Below are 20423 nucleotides of genomic sequence, written 5' to 3' on the forward strand. Positions count from 1 at the left end.
TGGAGCTGAGCCCTGAGAAGAGCGTCATAGAGCCTGGAATGGATGAGAGAGAGTTCCAAAGTGCCACTTTCCAAAGACCTTTCCAATATTTAAAACAATTCCATGAAAAAGAAAACCTAGACACATTTCACTATCAAGAAGGCTCTGTTGAAGGTACCCCAGGGGAATGCATCCAGCACCTACTCATATACTGTGGGGTCATCAACCCCTCCTGGTTAGAACTCTGGAATTTTGCTTGGTTCCTCAACTGTCAGCTCAAGGACTGTGAGGCCTCTCCATTCTGCAATTCGGGATGTACTGAAGACGAGCTACGGGGCTTCAAGAACTTTGTGGTCACCTTCATGATCTTCATGGCAAGAGACTTTGCCACACCAACACTTCATACCTCTGACCAGAGCCCTGGGAAGCACACGGTCACCACATGGTGAAGATGAAGAAGAGCTCGCCCCCTTCACTCTCTGGAGGAGGTGGGAGTCAGAGCCTCACCCATATGTGTTCTTCAATGGTGACCACGAGACCATGACATTCATAGGCTTCCATCTCCAGCCCAATGAGAATGGCAGCATTGATGCCATCAACCATCTCAATGGGAAGATAATCAAGAAAGATGTCATGACAGAAGAACTGTACAGAGGGCTTTTGCTTCAAGGCGTGCCCTTCAATGTTGACTTTGATAACCTGCCCAGACACGAGAAAATCTTGAGACTCTGCCAACCACTAGGAATTTCTTGGACCCTGGACCCTGATGAAACATATGAGCTTACAACAGACAACATGCTCAAGATTCTGACCATTGAGATGCGGTTCCGCTGTGGGATCCCAGTTATCATCATGGGAGAAACAGGCTGTGGGAAAACCAGGCTCGTTAAATTCCTTAGTGATCTGCGGCATTGTGGTGCCCAGGCTGAGACCATGAAGTTGGTCAAGGTTCATGGAGGAACAACTGCAACCATGATCCACTCCAAAGTCTTGGAAGCTGAGAAAACTGCCTTATATAATAAAAACCAACACCTGTTGAACACCATCTTGTTCTTTGATGAAGCCAACACAACAGAAGCCATAAGCTGTATTAAGGAAGTCTTGTGTGACCAGACCGTGGATGGCAGCCACTGGAGGAGGGTTCAGGCCTGCACATCATAGCTGCCTGCAACCCTTACAGGAAGCACTCCCAGGAGACCATCTGCTGTTTGGAGTCAGCTGGTTTGGGGTACAGGGTTTGTGCAGAGGAGATAGCAGACAGGCTGGGCTCATTCCCCTCAGGCAGCTGGTGTACCATGTCCATGCCCTGCCCCTGAGCCTATATATATATATATATATATATATATATATATATATATATATATTGTAGATGGACACAATACCTTTATTTTATTTTTACCCAGTGAGGATTAAACTCATTGCCTCCCACATGCCAGGCAAGCACTGTACCACTGAGTCCCAGCCCCAGCCTCCTCTTTTTCTTTCATGTTGGTCAACATCCAAAGATGAAGAAGGGACAGAGCAAAAACCAGAAGAAGAGTGGCACTCTGAAAAGTAAGGCCTTGCCTTCCACCCAAGCATGACTTTTTCTCCCTTGTCCCCAAGAGACCAGAGCCATGGCCCAGAGGATGTCAGTTGCAGAGTCCAGACAGGGAGTATCTTGGTAAATCATCATATCAGAGACCCTTCTCAGGTTCTGTGCACAGAATGCAGCTGGGGTAGATAATGTCCAGTAGGGCTGTGTTGGCACTAATGCAGCCATGCTATGATACTGCCAGTGTTGAAAATCAATCAGGGCTGAGTTCTGTTTCTCCAGGAGTGAAGACTGAACACCCAAGAAATATTTAGGCAAACATAAAAAGCAAGTTTAATTTAATTTTATTTTTTTAAAGATAGAGAGAATTGTGCTGCTATGAAGATGAATGTAGCAGTGTCCCTATAGTGTGCTCTTTTTAGGTCTTTAGGGAATAGACCAAATAGGGGAATAGCTGGATCAAATGGTGGTTCCATTCCCAGCTTTCCAAGAAATCTCCATACTGCTTTCCAAATTGGCCGCACCAATTTGCAGTCCCACCAGCAATGTACAAGAGTACCCTTTTCCCCACATCCTCACCAGCACTTGTTGTTGTTTGACTTCCTAATGGCTGCCAATCTTACTGGAGTGAGGTGGTATCTTAGGGTGGTTTTGATTTGCATTTCTCTGACTGCTAGAGATGGTGAGCATTTTTTCATATACTTGTTGATTGATTGTATGTCCTCCTCTGAGAAATTTCTGTTCAGGTCCTTGGCCCATTTGTTGATTGGGTTATTTGTTATCTTATTGTCTAATTTTTTGAGTTCTTTGTATATTCTGGATATTAGGGCTCTGTCTGAAGTGTGAGGAGTAAAGATTTGTTCCCAGGATGTAGGCTCCCTATTTACCTCTCTTATTGTTTCTTTTGCTGAGAAAAAACTTTTTAGTTTGAGTAAGTCCCATTTGTTGATTCTAGTTATTAACTCTTGTGCTATGGGTGTCCTATTGAGGAATTTGGAGCCTGACCCCACAGTATGTAGATCATAGCCAACTTTTTCTTCTATCAAACGCCATGTCTCTGATTTGATATCGAGTTCCTTGATCCACTTTGAGTTAACTTTTGTGCATGGCGAGAGAAAGGGATTCAGTTTCATTTTGTTGCATATGGATTTCCAGTTTTCCCAACACCATTTGTTGAAGATGCTATCCTTCCTCCATTGCATGCTTTTAGCCCCTTTATCAAATATAAGATAGTTGTAATCTTGTGGATTGGTTTCTGTGTCCTCTATTCTGTACCATTGGTCCACCCGCCTGTTTTGGTACCAGTACCATGCTGTTTTTGTTACTATTGCTCTGTAGTATAGTTTGAAGTCTGGTATAGCTATACCGCCTGATTCACACTTCCTGCTTAGCATTGTTTTTGCTATTCTGGGTCTTTTATTTTTCCATATGAATTTCATGATTGCTTTCTCTATTTCTACAAGAAATGCCATTGGGATTTTTATTGACATTGCATTAAACCTATAGAGAACTTTTGGTAATATCGCCATTTTGATGATGTTAGTTCTACCTATTCATGAACAGGGTATATTTTTCCATCTTCTAAGATCTTCTTCTATTTCTCTCTTTAGGGTTCTAGCAGCACAATTCACAATAGCAAGACTGTGGAACCAACCTAGATGCCCTTCAATAGACGAATGGATAAAAAAAAATGTGGCATTTATACACAATGGAGTATTACTCTGCATTAAAAAATGACAAAATCATAGAATTTGCAGGGAAATGGATGGCATTAGAGCAGATTATGCTAAGTGAAGCTAGCCAATCCCTTAAAAACAAATGACAAATGTCTTCTTTGATATAAGGAGAGTAACTAAGAACAGAGTAGGGACGAAGAGCATGAGAAGAAGATTAACATTAAACAGGGATGAGAGGTGGGAGGGAAAGGGAGAGAGAAGGGAAATTGCATGGAAATGGAAGGAGACCCTCAGGGTTATACAAAATTACATACAAGAGGAAGTGAGGGGAAAGGGGGAAAAATATAAGGGGGAGAAATGAATTACAGTAGAGGGGGTAGAGAGAGAAGAGGGGAGGGGAGGGGGGAGGGGGGATAGTAGAGGATAGGAAAGGCAGCAGAATACAACAGACACCAGAATGGCAATATGTAAATCAGTGGATGTGTAACTGATGTGATTCTGCAATCTGTATATGGGGTAAAAATGGGAGTTCATATCCCACTTGAATCCAAGTGTGAAATATGATATATCAAGAACTATGTAATGTTTTGAACAACCTACAATAAAAATTAATTTAAAAAAAAAGAAAAAAAAGATAGAGAGAGATAAAGAGAGAGAGAGAGAGAGAATTTTTTTTTGATATTTATTTTTTAGTTTTCAGCAGACACAACATCTTTGTTTGTATGTGGTGCTGAGGATCGAACCCGGGCCACATGCATGCCAGGGGAGTGTGCTACCACTTGAGCCACATCCCCAGCCCCAAAAGCAAGTTTTATTTAAAGGATAGTAGAGAGAAAGACTTTTCTGCAGAAAAGGGGTCCCAGAGCTGAGTAATCAAAGAAGAATGGGCGTCCTGTCCCTTTTACACATTTTAGAATTCTCTGTTATCATTCCTTGATTTCCCCTTATCTTGCCCCTCTCTTCTCCTATTCTTCATACTTGACCCAAAGTTGGGCTAAATGGTGGAGTAATCCAGGCAGGAAGGTAGCAGCCCAGGAGACATTAATTAACAACTCCTATATCTCCCTGCAGGAAGGAAAAATTCCTGGGGCAGGTTACTTTAGCAAGAGGTTGGAGGAGAAGGGAAAAGGGAACATTGGAGAAGGAAAGGGAAAGAGCATTTGATTTCCTTTCCTTTCCATCCAGCCCCCATCTTCCTGACTGTACCCTATTGTTTATTATCTACTGCCTTTATTTTGTCTCCATTTAATCTAATATGGAGGTGGGACTTCCTGGTCAAAGTGTGGACAAACTCTCACTTCCCTGAGACCTATTCCTCTTTGAAATGGTCCAATCTTCTCCCCACACTGTGGTTATGAGTAAAATAGAGGCTAGTGTTGGGGCTGGGGATGTGACTCAAGCGGTAGCATGCTCACCTGGCGTGCATGGGGCACTGGATTTGATCCTCAACACCACATAAAAATAAAGAATAAAGATATTGTGTCCACATAAAAAACCCTAACAAATAAATAAATATTAAAAAATAGAGGCTAGTAAAGGTGGAAGTAAATGACAAAGTTTGCCCCTCCGTGTGGCCTGTTATCTCTGTAACCTGTCAGATGGCCTTGGACACTGGTTCAGCCCCATGTGGAACTTCACTTACCCTCCCTTCTCCACAATAACCCAGTCTCCATTTTCAGATTATAGTGATTGATGGAAGAAAGAGGAAGAGACTAAAGATCTGGTTTCACTTCTACAAAGGTGAGTCACTTTCTACTTCTTCCTGTGTCCTTCCTGCTGCTGCCTATATGATCCGACAACACAAAACTCTCATGGGGTTGGGGGAGCCCTTGGTTGTAGTAGGACTTTACTAAAGCTCTGGGGTATGGGAGAACAAGGGCTTTATAAACTTGGGCTGTGGGGCAGTGAGGGGCCATGGACCACAGATGCCTACCCTGTCCTACCTTCTGGCTCCATCTGCTTCTGGCTGCAGACTGTGCCTCCAATCTCTTGCAGTCAACCTAGGAAGCTCCATGATGACAGTACCTTTCACCATTACTTAGGAGGAGATTGCCCAGATGAGATGTGCAAACCAGAGTCAGATGGAGTCCACTAATCATGTTCACTGCCTGTGCAGGATGCTTTGATGACTGCCTTCTTCTCTTTTGCTTTCCTGACTTCTTTGAGCAAGCACCCTCTGCTTCTGAGCCTACTTCCTCACCAGACATAATGACTTCCTCAGTTTCTGTTGATAGGTAGGAGGTAGGAGACACTATGGGGGACAAGTTCTCCCAGGCTTCTTCTGGTGACTGAGAGGCACTCTTCCCTGAGTGCCTCTCAGTCACCAGAGTCTGTGATTCTTCTAGAACGACATTCACCTCAGCCACATGAAATTTCCTTTCCCCGCCATCTCATCTTCCTTATTCCATGGCCCACCCTCCATCTCTGCCAGGCTCCAGCCTGGTTCTTCCTCATTTTAACTCAGTGACATTCTCACTGGGAATCAACCCACAGAACTCCTCTCCACCCAATAATACTGGTTGACGTCTCCTGTCCTATCACCTTCTCCTGACACATTGCCTTTTCCTGGTCCTTTGCCTTGTCCTATCTCATCACCTTATCCTGTGTCATTGCCTCCCCCTGTCCCATTGCCATTTCCAGTTCCCTCAATCTCAGGTCATGTTCTCTCCACCTATCCCATTTCATCCCTCTCCTGGTGGCTGATGGCGGCCATATTCTGGGTTCTCTCCCACTCACCACACAGTGAATGAAAGGGAGGTCATTCTTCTCACCCACCAGTGGGAAAACCACCCAATCTTGCAGGTAGAGGCTAAAGGACCTCTTTCATTAAACCTGATGTCCAGAAACTGGAGAAACTTATCAGCAATAGCTCAGACCTGAAAATTTGTAATGTGAAGACAAAAGTCAAATTAGACTACTCCCTGAATTCTCTGGAAAGCACAGTGAAGTCACGGGGCAGGGAGTAGGACACCACCATCTCATAACCCTTCTGGAACACAAAAGGCAGCACAAAGCAGCTTTCTGTTCCTCAACAGCCCTTTTCCACCAAGGTCGTGGGGGACCATTTACAGCAGAAATGCAGGCAGCTTTTTTGGGACCTCCCCATTCTACACAGTGAGTCCCTGGTGGCTATTATCACCACATCTGGGCCCTCAGCAGAATTTTTCTCCATAAGATTTAATTAGGTGCCTGATTACATTCTAGGGCAGGTGCAGGCTACACCTGGGCCACTCTTTGCCTCCCAGTTGTCAACCCACCCTGTTGTCCAAATCCAACCTGTGACTCCAACCTTGTCCTGGTCCCAGTCCCCATCACTGGCTCATACCCACCATCAGGAAGATCTCCCATCATCCCTCCCAAGCCTGCCATGACATGTTTTGCTGAAAACTGCCTGTGGATTTTCATGCTCCACAAGCCAAGAGGGGACCTAGCAGCTCTCTCTTTCCGCTCATCACCACCTAGAATACCACCTTTCGAAGAAACAAGTAGAAAGTACCTTATTTGGTCCTAAAGTCTCATAATGTTTTCAGCTATCTCACTTCTGAAAACAGGGCCTCCTCTGACCACCAACAAGCCCCCAGGGTATTTTATCAGCATAGAGCTACAGGAGAAACTGGAGCAACATTTTCACAAGAAGTTCATGCAACACCAGTGTGGACTACTACCCAATATCTATCTGTTTCTGATTCTGAAGGAGTCCTGGGACAAAGTCCCCAGGAAAGATCCAGCAAAGGACAATTATGAATCTTTCTGGACCTCAGTGTTTCCACATGACAGCAGCCCTGCTGTACAGAAGACTGATTTAGAGAGGCCAGAAATAATCCAAGAGGGAATGTTTCCTGTGGGTATTTATCATTCTAGGCTTGGAACATATTATATCTCTGCCCTGCTAGGAAACTATGGATTAACCATCTTTAATAGGGGGGAAACCTTTAGGAACATTTTGTAGGAATTCCCTTTCCTTGATGCTAACACATGGCAGGTCCTGGAGGCACAGGTTACAAATCTAAGAGTGAGGCACAGGTGGGATCTACCCTTCAAGGTCCTCAAGCACATAAATGTCTTGAAGATGAAAAACTTGAGACTTTACCAGTTCCACGTCCCACCCTTCCCTCCTCATCCTCCTGTGACTCCAGGGCTGACTCCCTTGCCCACAATCTCAAGGTCCTGGTAAAACCTACTCAGAAAAGCCCAGGATTGAAGGAGGTAGCACTAACTTCATTTTCCTTCCTGAAGAGTCCTCTCTTTGGCCCCTTATTTGAGTCCCTGAGCCAAACTCCATCTGGTGACAACTGTGGGCTCTCAGATGCTCCTTCAACTACAGACAAGGACAGCCTACCTTCTCAGCCCCACACTTACATTTTTTGTGGGGAGACCCCTGGCATAGCATTGCTGTCCTTGGAACTGGAAGAGATAATGTGGACCAAATCTAAACCTAGAAATGGGCAGACATGAGCCATTGGACAGTGGAGGTGTGAGCTCAAAAGGCTCATGCCACAGCATGTCATCAATTCGGGTAGGGGCCCCATTTTGAAAAGGTGAAGAAATCAAAAAAGACAGAAGATGATGATAAGTGTTCTGACTGATGGAAAGATGTCAAACTTCCAAAATGTACATATTAATCAGGGTAACTTAGAATCTCTGGGGACCAATCAAATATCGTCCCCTTCTACAAGTTCTAATTCCCAGGGCCAAGGATACTCATGCCTTAAAGCACAGACTGAGCCAGAGATATGAGCCTCATGATATGGCTTAAGGGTGGCATCCTGCAAAACATCCACTGAGAGTTCCTGAAGGACTGTGATCCTGAGGTGCTCTCGGCTGCAAATATCCTGGCTTCCCAGGAGAGACAGTCCAGCTCCCTAAGCATGTCCAGTAGCAGTGCATCAACTTCTCATGGGGCGTATGGATCCTTATCCAGTGAAAAGAGCAGCCAGGAGCTGCAGGATCCCAAGATCCCTGAAGTCCATGATCCATGGAAGAGAAGGAGAAATAAGTTAAGGCCAGCTGCCAAGAGAGAGAACAGGGTTTGGCACAAGTCAGAAGCACATGGAGAAAGGCCTGCAGCAGGGAGGCCCTCTGGTGCTAGGGAAATGGGCCCCTCTGTCCAGGTCATGGAGGTAGGAGATATTATGGGGAACAAGTCCTCCCAGGCTCCTTCAAATAGGAACTTTGGGAACAGAATAAAGAACTTTCTGCAGCATATTTCCTCCAGTAAAGGCAAAGGGCAGACAAACTCCCCACTCAAAATCATGACCCCATTAACTTCTACCTGAAGCTGAGGGTCAGTCACAGGTTCACTGCTTATAGATAATAGGGATTTGGAAGCCCAGGTACCCATAACTTCTGTTGGATCATCATAGAGCAGAAAATGAGGTTTCATCATGATTGTTCTGCCTCAAAAAAAAAAAAAAAAAAAAAAAAACCATGGCCAAAGAGGTACTCCACCTAGGCCCCTGTGGATAGGCAATCCCATTATTCCTGAGGTCCCTCCTCCAGGAAAAAAATGAAAGTGATGGGAGCTAAGGCTTGTGGTCTCCACCCCAGCCCCAGTGGCCACAGCCATCCTGTGAACAGGTGGATCAGAAACAAGGACAACAATCAGGCCCTACTGCCAAAAGGAGTCTGAACCTCTGCCCAGCCCCTGCCAGCATAGGGTGGCACATATCTCAGACCACAGTATTCACTGTTCAAGGCACTGTGCTCTTCAGAGATGTATGTTGTCTGGTCAACATCAATATGGTTCCCACTCCTGTCCTGCTGGGAAGAGGGGTTTTTTTTCCATAATTCAAAACATACTGAAAAAAAAACTGTCCCTATGTGAGCCCAAACTTTATTTGACAATAGCTTTTTCCTAATGAGGTTATGATAGCTTAATAATACTGTTTTTAATAAGAGAGGCTCCTGTATTTGTTGTTTTGAGTCATAGAAAAGGGGTTGCATCTGTTGTTTATTAGAATGGATTCTAGAAGAGACTGGACATGCAAGGAGGTGACAGTGGCATTCAGTACCCACCCTTATGCTAGATTCCATCATTAGACCTTAAGAATGCATGATTTGATTGTTACAGGAATAATAGAATGACTTTGGGACTTATCAAGATGGGAAAAACCCACAAAGACTCTACTCTAAGGTCTGAATCAACCTTTCCCTCCATCCTGAACTTTGTGAGCTATAGGGATTGGTGTACAGGGATGTCATGGGAATTAGTACTTTCCCATGCCACAAAATTGGCTCTGGAGTATTGAGAAAAGGGGTAGTTTCCTGGCCCTGAGTTCAGAGATGGTCAAAGTGGATGCTGGATGTCTTGGTAGGGAACAGAGGACACCTGCCCTTGGAATCCCTGCCTTATGGAGACTAACATTGAGATGGGCCTCACAAGGTCCTTTTAGCTCAGGCTGGATAATGTTACCAATGTCACCTCCTTCTGCTCCTGCCTTCTTCATTCTCTATAGCAGTAATCAGGATGGAAATTGCAGGTCTGTGTGTGAGTATCTGGGCAAGAACTACAGGTTGGCTGTTAAGGGCTGTGTCACATGCAGCACCCTCCCAAAGCTCCCAGTATGAACAAATATGCACAAAATAACAATCTGACAGTGGGGCACTGTGGGTCCTGAGAGTGGGATGTGGAGAACTGAATGGAGCCAAAGAAAGAGGCAGAGTAACATGGGGATGAAATGGTATGGTGGATGAGAAGCCCCTGCCCTCCCTGTACCAGCTACCAACCTAGGGGGAAGAGACATCACAGAGTCACCCTGGCTCCACCCCTGTGGACCCTATTCTGGCTCCCAGACCACAGGCCTGGAGAAGCCTCTTTAGCAATGACACAGGCTAGAGAGGAAGCAAACCTTTGGTAGGGAAGATTTGTTTCCTGAAATTACATTGAATAAGGCTGCATGTCTTTGCCTCTTTACTTATAGAGGAGATGAGTTAGCAACCACTGGAGTACCAGGACTAGGTTACTCAAGCTGTGACTCCCAGTTTGGTGACCTTTAGACACACACATGGTTCTGGCACTTCTTCTGCAGTGGAAAGATGGGGACCTAAAAAGATCAAAGTGGTAGGTTGGGGTCACAAAGTGAGTTTCTCCAGGCTTCCAGAACTTTCCCATAGACTAGAGAAGAACAGATGGTTTAGTTAGAACCTGTCACATCAGAAAAAGTGACTTGTCTGAAATGTGGGAGCAAGCTGGGTGGGCGGCATTCAGGAAGGGGTCTTCGTCCATCTCTCTCTGCTTCCAGTACAGGTTTCTATTTCCCAGGGTCTGCCCACATGGGAAAGCAGGCAGGCCCCACAGAAGGAAGAGGTGGAGCCATGTCTGCAGAGTGTTTGATGCTATGGCCCACCTGGGAAGGCAGCAGCACCACTCCAGCACCCTCTTCCCTGTTTGTTCCCTGAAGGAGAGTCCTATAACAGGAGGTTCAACCAAGGCAGATGGCATAGGCACAGTCCTGCCCTAACGCCTGAAAGAACTCTATATGTAAAACCAGGCAGTTCTTCCCAGTGTAAGCACAGGTCCTATAGGCCACCATTGAGCCAGGTTATGTCCTCTCATTGATCACAGCAGACCCCAGAGTGGGCCTAGAATTGACAACAGACAACAGAGACAGAATGGGCTAGAACAGAAACAGGTTCTTAAGTCTGATCCTGCTGGGTACTATCAGAGCATAGAAAGGCAGATCCTCCAAGCAGAAGAGCTGAACATGAACCCCAGGGATCCAAAGGGAATGGTACCACAGACAGTGACACTGATGGACAGCCAGAAGTATGAAGGAGAAAGTCCTATACCCTCTGCTGCTGCCAGATTTGTCATCCATGAGGGGAAGTAAGGACAACAACCAGGAAATCCTACAGAGACCCACGATGAGAATCCCCACAGAATCTTCTGTCAGACACAAGACCCACAGACACATAGCCCTTCAGAGACCCAACTAAAAGATTCCCAGAGAGACCACCATAGAACCTCCAACACAGCAGTCTCAGAAACATAAGAACCTCCATTAGAAATAACACCAACTTCAGGGTCCTCACATTGAGATTTCACAGAACTCCTGACACAGACCTTCCAGAGGGACCTCTGACAGAGACTTGTACAAAGAGAAACCTCAGAGAAAACACTGAGATCTTCCACAACAACCTTTCACTGCCACATGGTCCTCATGCAGTGATCTTTCACAGAGACCTCCCACAGAGTTCCAGACCTTGGAGAAACATCTCCAGAGAGATGTTCTACAGATTTTCTCAGTGAGAACTTTTCACACACACACCACCAAGAGGTATATTATGGACACATCTCAGAGAAATACAGTGACTTCACGGAGGGTCCTCACACAGAAATCTCATACAGACTTTACACAGATTTTGAGAGACACACACAGAGATGCCACACAAGCACCTCACAGAGTTCTCATGGGAACTGAACACAGACATTTCACAAAGACTTCCCACAGAATCCCCACACCCATACATCCTTCCTCTGACACTGGAAACACAAGAGTAACACCACCATCCTTGTTCTGCCCCCAGAACCCCGAGACACTGAGACACTGTCAATGTGGCCTCCCAAATTGTGTTCTCTCCTTGAGAAAATTGTCTGTTCCTTTGTAATGCCATTGCCTCTGAACAGAAGAACTGCCAATTCCAACTGTAAACCTGCACAATTTCTTCCTCTACAGGTATTCACTAGCTTCAGCTCTGACCCACAATCAAGAGAATCACAAATTTTAAACATGAATAAAATGCTTTCAACATCCAGTGACAGATATTTCCTTATTTGCCCAGTTTTAACTATTATCTTCTCAAATGTATAAATGTCACTTCTTAATTTCACTGAAGATAAGAACTGAAATCAGGATGGTTGACTACTTTGGATATATGATAAATACCTATAGCAGATGGATTCTAAAAAAGAAATGAACCAGCAAAGAGGCATCTGGACTCACTCCAACTCCCAGGGCCTGGGCACTCACACATTTTCCTAGTCATCCACACAAACACAAAGTGTGCAGAAAAGATGGAGAGGAATTTACGGAGTTATGAATGTAAAGTGATAAAGTAGGAAAGAAAAAGAAGCTTACACTAACAGAAAGTGCACAGTATCTCTCTCTGTCCCTCTCTCTCTCTCTCTCTCTCTCTCTCTCTCTCTCTCACACACACACACACACACACACACACACAAGTTGAGAAACTGCTACATACTTGGCACTCCAGTTAAAGTGGAAAAAGTTGTGAATTAAAAGAGAAGTAATTTTTTGCTGCTGTGAATTATATAGTGCAGGGCAGGAAACACAGAAATAGGAATAGCCCTGCAGCCATCCAGCTGCACCTACAACTGAGGCCCATAACCACTGGCTTCAGTAAGGGACTGTCAAAACCTCTCTGAACTGAGACTTTGTCCTTTGCTCTCATCCTTCAGAGCAGTGCTCCACATATGTGGGATAGAGAGAGATAAATAGGGAGGGAGAGAGAGAGAGAGAGAGAGAGAGAGAGAGAGAGAGAGAACACTTTCTGTTAGTGTAAACTTTCTTTTTCTTTCCTACTTTCTCACTTTACTTTCCTAACTCCATAAAGACTGGAGCACATTACAGTCTTCTGGGGAGACAGAGGGCTGGGGACTCAGTCTCCCACATATGGAAACAGATTGGAAAGTCAGGAACACAAGCGGGAGAGAAAAACCCCCTTGGATCCCCTGCAATACCCTCCTCCTCAATAGCTCAGCATCCTTCCCCTCCCTCCCCCTTCCTTCCTTTCCTGTTCAGAACCCCTAGAGAGAAAGCTAAGTAAGCTATGCCTTCCTCAAAATCCTCCTGTGCATTCCACCTGGTTAGAACAACCTCAGGTTCTCACCCAGTGCCTCAAAGTCCTGCAGGGTGTGGCCCCTGGGGCTCTGTGGCCTCACTCTCACCATGACCCTCCCCCATGGCACGCCACCCATGCTGAGGTTTTCCCTGAACCATTCTGGATGCTGTTCCTTCCCAGAAACCCTGCTTGATTTCCCTGTGCTTGGAATGTCCACCCCCAAATGCCACAGGGCTCCTTCCCTTCTCAATGAACTTCTTCCTGAGTCCCCATCCCAACGATCTCCCATAGTATGCAGGAGGGACAGGTCTCTTCTTCCTAGTCAATACCACTGCCTGGACCACTGCTATTTACAGTATTTAAGTATTTATTCATTGTCACACTCCTCTCCCCCAAGTATAAGTTCATGGGAATCTGTGTGCCAGAACTAGATTGGAATTACTTGGAACATGGCCACAAGTAACTCATGAGCCAAAGAATGGATTCCATGGGCAGTGGGAACTTAAAGCCAGAGATGACCTGAATTTGTCCTTTGAAAGCAGGTAGAAACACTCATTTCTCTGAGCCCAGAAATGGCCTGGTACTGGGCCCTGGAGGCAGGAGGGTGATGACTTCTTCATTAGATTTTGAGGGGCCACTATGCAGAGGTTGCTGAACTTGTGGGATCCTGTATCACTCCAGTGAGTAATTACAGAGTGTGAGTGGAGAGGCCTGGGGAACTGAAGAAACTGTGTATCTGGTTTGTCATCAAGATCAGTGGGGCCTGATCCTGACAGAACCCAGATTTTCTGAGACCCACTGCCTATCTGCCAATCTCTGTCTCCATCCTCTGGGCCCTTGGAGGTGGTGATGACCATTCTTGCTTTCTGTGTCCAGTGAGTGCACAAAGATCCCAGCTAGTCCCATGAGGTCCTAGTCATCACTTTTCCAGCTGCTCATGGTGGCTTAGACCAGATGCAGGGGACTTGTAGGAAGTGGGTATAGCTGGGAACCATGAAATTGAGTCCTCCATGGTGGAATCAGCCCTTGGCATAGGGCTTTGATGCACCCCAAGAGCCACGTTCAGGCAGGCCATGCCCTATGCCACTGCCCAGCTCCTCTTGATCTGACCTGCTTCAGTCAGGGAACAAAGGAATGGTGATGACCTGGATTCATCTGTGCCCTAAGTTCTCCTGTTCTGCACCCAGCTCTGCTGTAATCACATAATCTATCTGGCTCAGTAGGTTCTAACTATACTATTCTTTCCCTAGGGGCCTTAGAGTCAAAAGTTGGCCCCAGAGGAATTATGAACTGAGGACCCAGATCCAGGATGTGGAAGGGTGGCTCAAGACAAGGACACCATGGGAACATGGCAGACCCCTACTATGTGGAAGGTTGTGCATGGTTTTCTTGGGTTTCTTTCTAGTTAACCTTAGAGAGCTCCTGTTTTCTTTGTTTTTTTTTTTTTTTAATACACCTGTGAAAGTTAACTTTATCCTATTCCCTACTGTCATTTGACTTTATTTCCAATCCATATTTTAAAAAAATATTATTTTAGTTGTAGTTGGACACAATGCCTTTATTTATTTTTATGTGGTGCTGAGGATTGAACCCAGCACCTGGCATGTGCTAGAAGAGTGCTCTACCACTGAACCCCAACCCCAACCTCTACTTCCTATCCATTTTTACAGTTGAGAAACCCAGTGCCTTCAAAGATGCACATGCAGGGGCTGGGGATGTGGCTCAAGCGGTAGCGTGCTCGCCTGGCATGCGTGCGGCCCGGGTTCGATCCTCAGCACCACATACAAACAAGGATGTTGTGTCTGCCAAAAACTAAAAAATAAATATTAAAAATTCTCTCTCTCTCTCTCTCCCTCTCTCTCTTTAAAAAATATATAAAATGCTTATTAATTTTAAAAAAAGATGCACATGTAATGACTCTACCATTACCATTTTCCCCTCTACAGAATGCCTATGTATTCCAGCTATTGTTTTCCTTATTATTTACTCAAAATACTCCCCAGACTCTTCCTTTGGCTCCTGACCCATGGGCAGTGAGGACCTGAGTGTGTGACCATGAGGCATGAGTGTCCAGCAGACCCAGAACCTCCACTGAGAGCCTCAGGCCCTAGGAGCAGAGGCCTCTGCAAGAGGATTTTCCCTGGAGTATGCATCTTCGTACCCCAAATTGATCAGCAGAATAAGCCTGAAGTTAAATGACTGTCACCAGTAACTTGTGCTCCATTGAGGTTGTTTTCTATTTCCTTCCATTTAAAGGGGTATTTTAAGGAAAGTATTTCAGAGTCAGCTGCAGCAGCCACTGGCTTTTCCTAGCAAAAGCATCATTTCAAAGGAAGGTCATGGGCTATGGAGATTAGCTGTGATTCATGACCAGGGGACGTTTTAAAACAGCAGCAAACCTGCTCTACTGGAACTGAGCACACCTATCACATGATGGGAAGTTACTTTTGCAGGTGATTCTTTTGGATTTTAGCAACCCAAAGTATGATCACATTTTAACATGTATTAAGAACAGGGGTATCTGTTTTATTTGATATCATAAACAAATACTGTACCAATTCCTGCTTATTTCCTCAGTGTCATTTCCACCATGAAATAAAGTCATTTCCATGGAATTATGAATAAGGTTAATAAGACTGTGTAATTAGTCAAAAACTAACTTGAATGAAAAAAAAATGCTGAACTAATTGAAGACTTAGCTTGAAGCTCTTAAAATATTTTATGAAACACTTTCTATTTTAGTCAGCCTTTTCACTGCTATGTCTAAAGGACCTAATCAGAACAATTGTAAAGGAAAAAAATGTTGATTTGAGGAATAACAGTTTCAGAGGTCTTAGTCCATAGAAGGCTCGCTCTATTCCTCAGGACTCAAGATAGGTCAGAAAATCTGAGTGAAGAGTGTGGCAGAGGGAAACAGATCACATGGTGATCCCAAAGCAGATAGAGAGTCCACTCTAGATATAAAATATATACGCCATAGCCATGCCCCTAATAAACCACTCCTTCCACCCACATATACAACTTCTGTTGCCACTGTTAATCCCTATCAGAGGATTAATTCACTGATTGCATTAAGAATCGCACAACCCAATCATTTCTCCTCTGAACCTTCTTGCATTGTCTCACACATGAGCTTTTGGGGGATACCTAACATCCAAACCATAACATTTCCCTATTGACATCTCTTGTCCCACTGCCTTCTCCAGTCCCATCACCATTTCCTGTCTTATCACCTTCTGTTCCATTGCCATCTTCTGTCCCATTGCCTTCTACTGTCCCAGCAATCTCAGGCCATGTTCTCTCAGGCCTGTCCCCATTTTATCCCTCTCCTGGTGACAGATGGCTGCCAGAGTCTCATGCCTCTCCAACTCCTTACACAAAGAATCCCAGAGAAATCATATTTCCCACCCACCAGAGGACCCATCCTGTGCAAACCAACCATTCTTACAGGTAGAGGCTGAAGGTCCTCTTTCATTAACTCTCATGTGCAGACACTGCAGGAGATACTGGTCAGCAAGAGAGCAGAACTGAAAATTTGTAACTTGTGAGCAAAACAGGAATCAGGTGACCCCCTTCATTCTCTAGGGAACACAGTAAAGTCACTGGGCAATGATCAGGACACTACCATCCCACAACCCTTCTCAAACTCAAAAGTCAAGCCAGAGCAGCTTTCTGTTACTCAGCAGCTTTTTTACCTCAAGGTATCGGGAGAACATTTACAGCAGAAATGCAGCCAGCTTTTGTCAGACCTTCTAAACAGCAACGCTCTGGTGTCTACTATAGCGACCTCTGCTAGGCATTCCTCCATGTTATTCAACGGACTCTAATTTGATACCAGTACAAGTTCAGTCTAAAGAACCTGCATGACATTTTTCTCCCAGCCCACGCTCCTCCACATTGTCAGACTTCAAACTTTGACTCCAACAGTATGGTGATCTCAGTCCTCACTACTAGCTCATATTCAGAACCAGGGCCAACTAACATTGTCTCTCCAAATCCTGTCAGTCATTCACCTCTGAATAGTGCCTGTTGCATTTTGTGCCCTACAACCCAAGACAGGGATGCAATATTCTGTTGTAACTCCCTTTTAACACTTAGAACATTGCCTTTTGTAAAAGCAACTAAAAAGTATGGGGGATTCACCATATGTGGTCAAAATATCTCAGGAAATCTTTAGATATCTCATAGCCAGCACATGGCCTCCTGAAAACACAAGTTCACTGCTAGATTGCCAAGTTATTTTATCAGCAATGAGCACCAGAAGATACTAGAGTAAAAGATAAGAAGATACTTTGAAAAATGTTCAGTCAGCACTGGTGTCGAGTATTCCACAAGTTCCAGTTATCTCCAGACCCAACTGAGCCCAGGGTAAAATTGTCAAGCACAGATATAGCAAAGGACAATTATCCATCTTTCTTCAGCACCACGATTCTAGATGATAGCAGACAGAAGGCAAGGGACAAGAAATAGTTCCTGGTTGGGAAGTACTCAAGCAATGATCTGGTGCATAGTCTAAGGATGATCCTAAAAGAGCTTCCCAATGAAGGTTCTAGAAGTCATCTCTGAGACAAAGTCAGGAAGGGACTTGATGAGATCCTCAAGAAGCATCTCAGCAAATGATTCATCAAGAGACCTAGACAAGGAGCATACAGATCACTTGCAAGTACATTCAATAAGGAAGCTGGAGAAGATCAAAGAGGGTATGATTCCTGTGAGTGGCTTTCATTCCACACTTGCCATATTCATGTCTCTGCCCTGCCTGACATGGAAACTGGGGATGGGCCATCCTTGAAAGGTTGGGAAACCTGCAAGAATACCTCCTAGGAGCTCTCTCTCCCAGATATTTGCACTCAGAAAGTGCTGGAAGCACACATTAAAAGCCTCCATGTGAGGCACAGGTGAGGCCTATCCCTCAAGGTAGTGTGGAGATTCCTCAGAAAACTTGGGATAGATCCACCATTTGACCCAGGTATCCCACTCCTTGGACCAAAGGACTTACTCAGCATATTACAGTGATGCAGCCACATCAATGTCTTTAGCAGCTCAACTCACAATAGCTAAACTATGGAACCAAATAGATACCATTAAACAGATGAATGGGTAAAGAAAATGCAGTATATATATACACACATATTATTCAGCCTCAAAGAAGAATGGAAATATAGCATTTGCCAATAAATAGATGGGGCTGGAGAATATCATGCTATGCAAAATAAGCCAATCTCAAAAAAAAAAAGCACAAATATTTTCTCTCTATGTGGATGCTAATTCACAATGCAGGAGTGGCTATGGAAGAATAGAGTTACTTTAGATTAGGTAGAAGGGAGTGAAGGGAGGGGAGGAAGTATATGGGTAGGGCGGCCAGTAGAATGAGTCAGACATTATTACCCTATGTACATATAGAACTATATGACCTGTGGGATTCTACATCATGTATAACCAGAGGAATGAGAAATAATACTTCACCTAGATATGATGTTTCAAAGTGCATTCTAATGTCATGTATAACTAATTAGAACAATTTTTTTAAAAAAAGAAAATCAAACAAAGTCAACAAGAAAACACCTTAGATGAATAAGTAATTATACTCAAATTGCAAGATAGAAGATTAATATAGAAACACCTATCTCTTCCTCACATATAAGCAATGAACAAGTAGAATATAAATTTTTTTAAAAATTATTATTTTCATTAGTCCCCAAATTAATTATTCAGAAAGAAAACTAACAAAATATTTATAGGATCTGTATGAGGAAAACTTTAAAACTGTGATGGAATAAATCAAAAAAAGATCTAAATGAATGAGAAGTATTTGATGATAACATGTACAGAAAAACTAAATATTATTGAAATATAAGTTCCTCCCAATTTGCTCTATATATTGAATGTGATCCAAACTTCCAATGAGTCAATCTGTGGAGACTGAAAAACTGATTTTAATGTTTATAATAAAAGACAAAATCCCAGAATAGTTAAAACAATACTGGTGATGAGCAGAGCTGGAGGGCTGACAGTACCTGACTGCAAGACCTACTGTGGAGCAACAGCTACCAGGAGAGTAGGATAATGGAGGAATAATAGACAATTAGGCGAGTGGAACAGAAAGAAGAGCCCAGAAACAGACCTGAATCAGTACAGCCAAGTCTGCATAGTAAAGGAGCAGAGGCAACACAGCAACTCAGAGCAGAGATCCTTCCAGCAAGTGGTGCTGCATGACCTGGACATCCCCATTAACAAGGCTACTGATACATGTGGAAGGAGAGACTCAAAAAGGAGGTAGAAGAGGGAAAAAATACTTGTAGAAATAAGGGCTAGAGGGGCTGGGGTTGTGGCTCAGTGGTAGAGTGCTCACCTAGCAAACGTAAGGCACTGGGTTTGAGTCTCAATACCACATAAAAATAAATAAATAAATAAAGGTTTTTTTAAAAAAGAATTAAGAGCTAGAAACTTATCAAAATTGATATAAAACATAGACCTCTATATTCAATACTTCCCTTTTGTAAAATAAAAGCAAACATATCCATTCCTAGACACATCACAGTCAAACTGTGAAAAGGCAGACAGAATCTTAGAAGCAACAGATAAAAACTTCTCCTCATGCACAAAGGGCGCCCAGTGAGATTATTAGTTGTCTTCTAACCAGAAATAATGGAAGGAAGCTGTGAGGTGGCATATTCCAAGAGTGTAAGGGAAGATCACCTGAAGGGTCTATTTCCAGCAAATCTGTCCTTTAATAATAAAGAAAAATATACTGCCGGGTAAAGACAGCCTGAGAAAATCTGTTGCCAGCAAAGTAAACTGTCTAGATGAAGATAGTAAAATACAATTGAGAAAAATTTAGTTAAAATTAACATAAATAAATAAACATAAAAGAAATTTGAGTTTTATGCTGAGTTGATGCAAAGCAGGAAGAATTGAAATTTCAGAAATCATAAAAGAAATAATTCCTGAGAAATGAAAATTCCAGAGATAATAAGAATTTTCAAAAAACTTATGAAATTTCAAAAAACTTTAAGCAGAGATCTACAAGGAAATAAATAATGTCTGGGATCCAGGGGGAAAGAATACTGAAAAGACTAAGGTCTCTTCTGACAGGGTGAGCAGGTGGAGTTGAAAGGAAGAATGTAGAAGGCCCAGGAGGGTGGAGGACATGCTGGTTGGAGGATGGGGCAAGGGTGTGGTGCAGCCTCCTCTTCTTGCCTCTCCTCTGCTGTCAGGATCCCTTTGTGATAAGAGGGCACAGGTCTGTGACACAGGCCTGGGCCCTACTCCCCATTCCTGAAGAGAACTCTTAAATATCATCTGTCTGAACAAACAGTGCAATTTTGACAATGGAGACTAATTCTAAATAGAATTAGTGCTAGATGGCTGAACCCAAGCTTCATCACCTGGACAATGGATATGATCCTTGCCTGTGTGTGTGGACTGGGGCTCTT

The sequence above is a fragment of the Callospermophilus lateralis genome, chromosome 17 (assembly GCF_048772815.1).
Source record: "Callospermophilus lateralis isolate mCalLat2 chromosome 17, mCalLat2.hap1, whole genome shotgun sequence".
Taxonomy (NCBI): Eukaryota; Metazoa; Chordata; class Mammalia; order Rodentia; family Sciuridae; genus Callospermophilus; species Callospermophilus lateralis.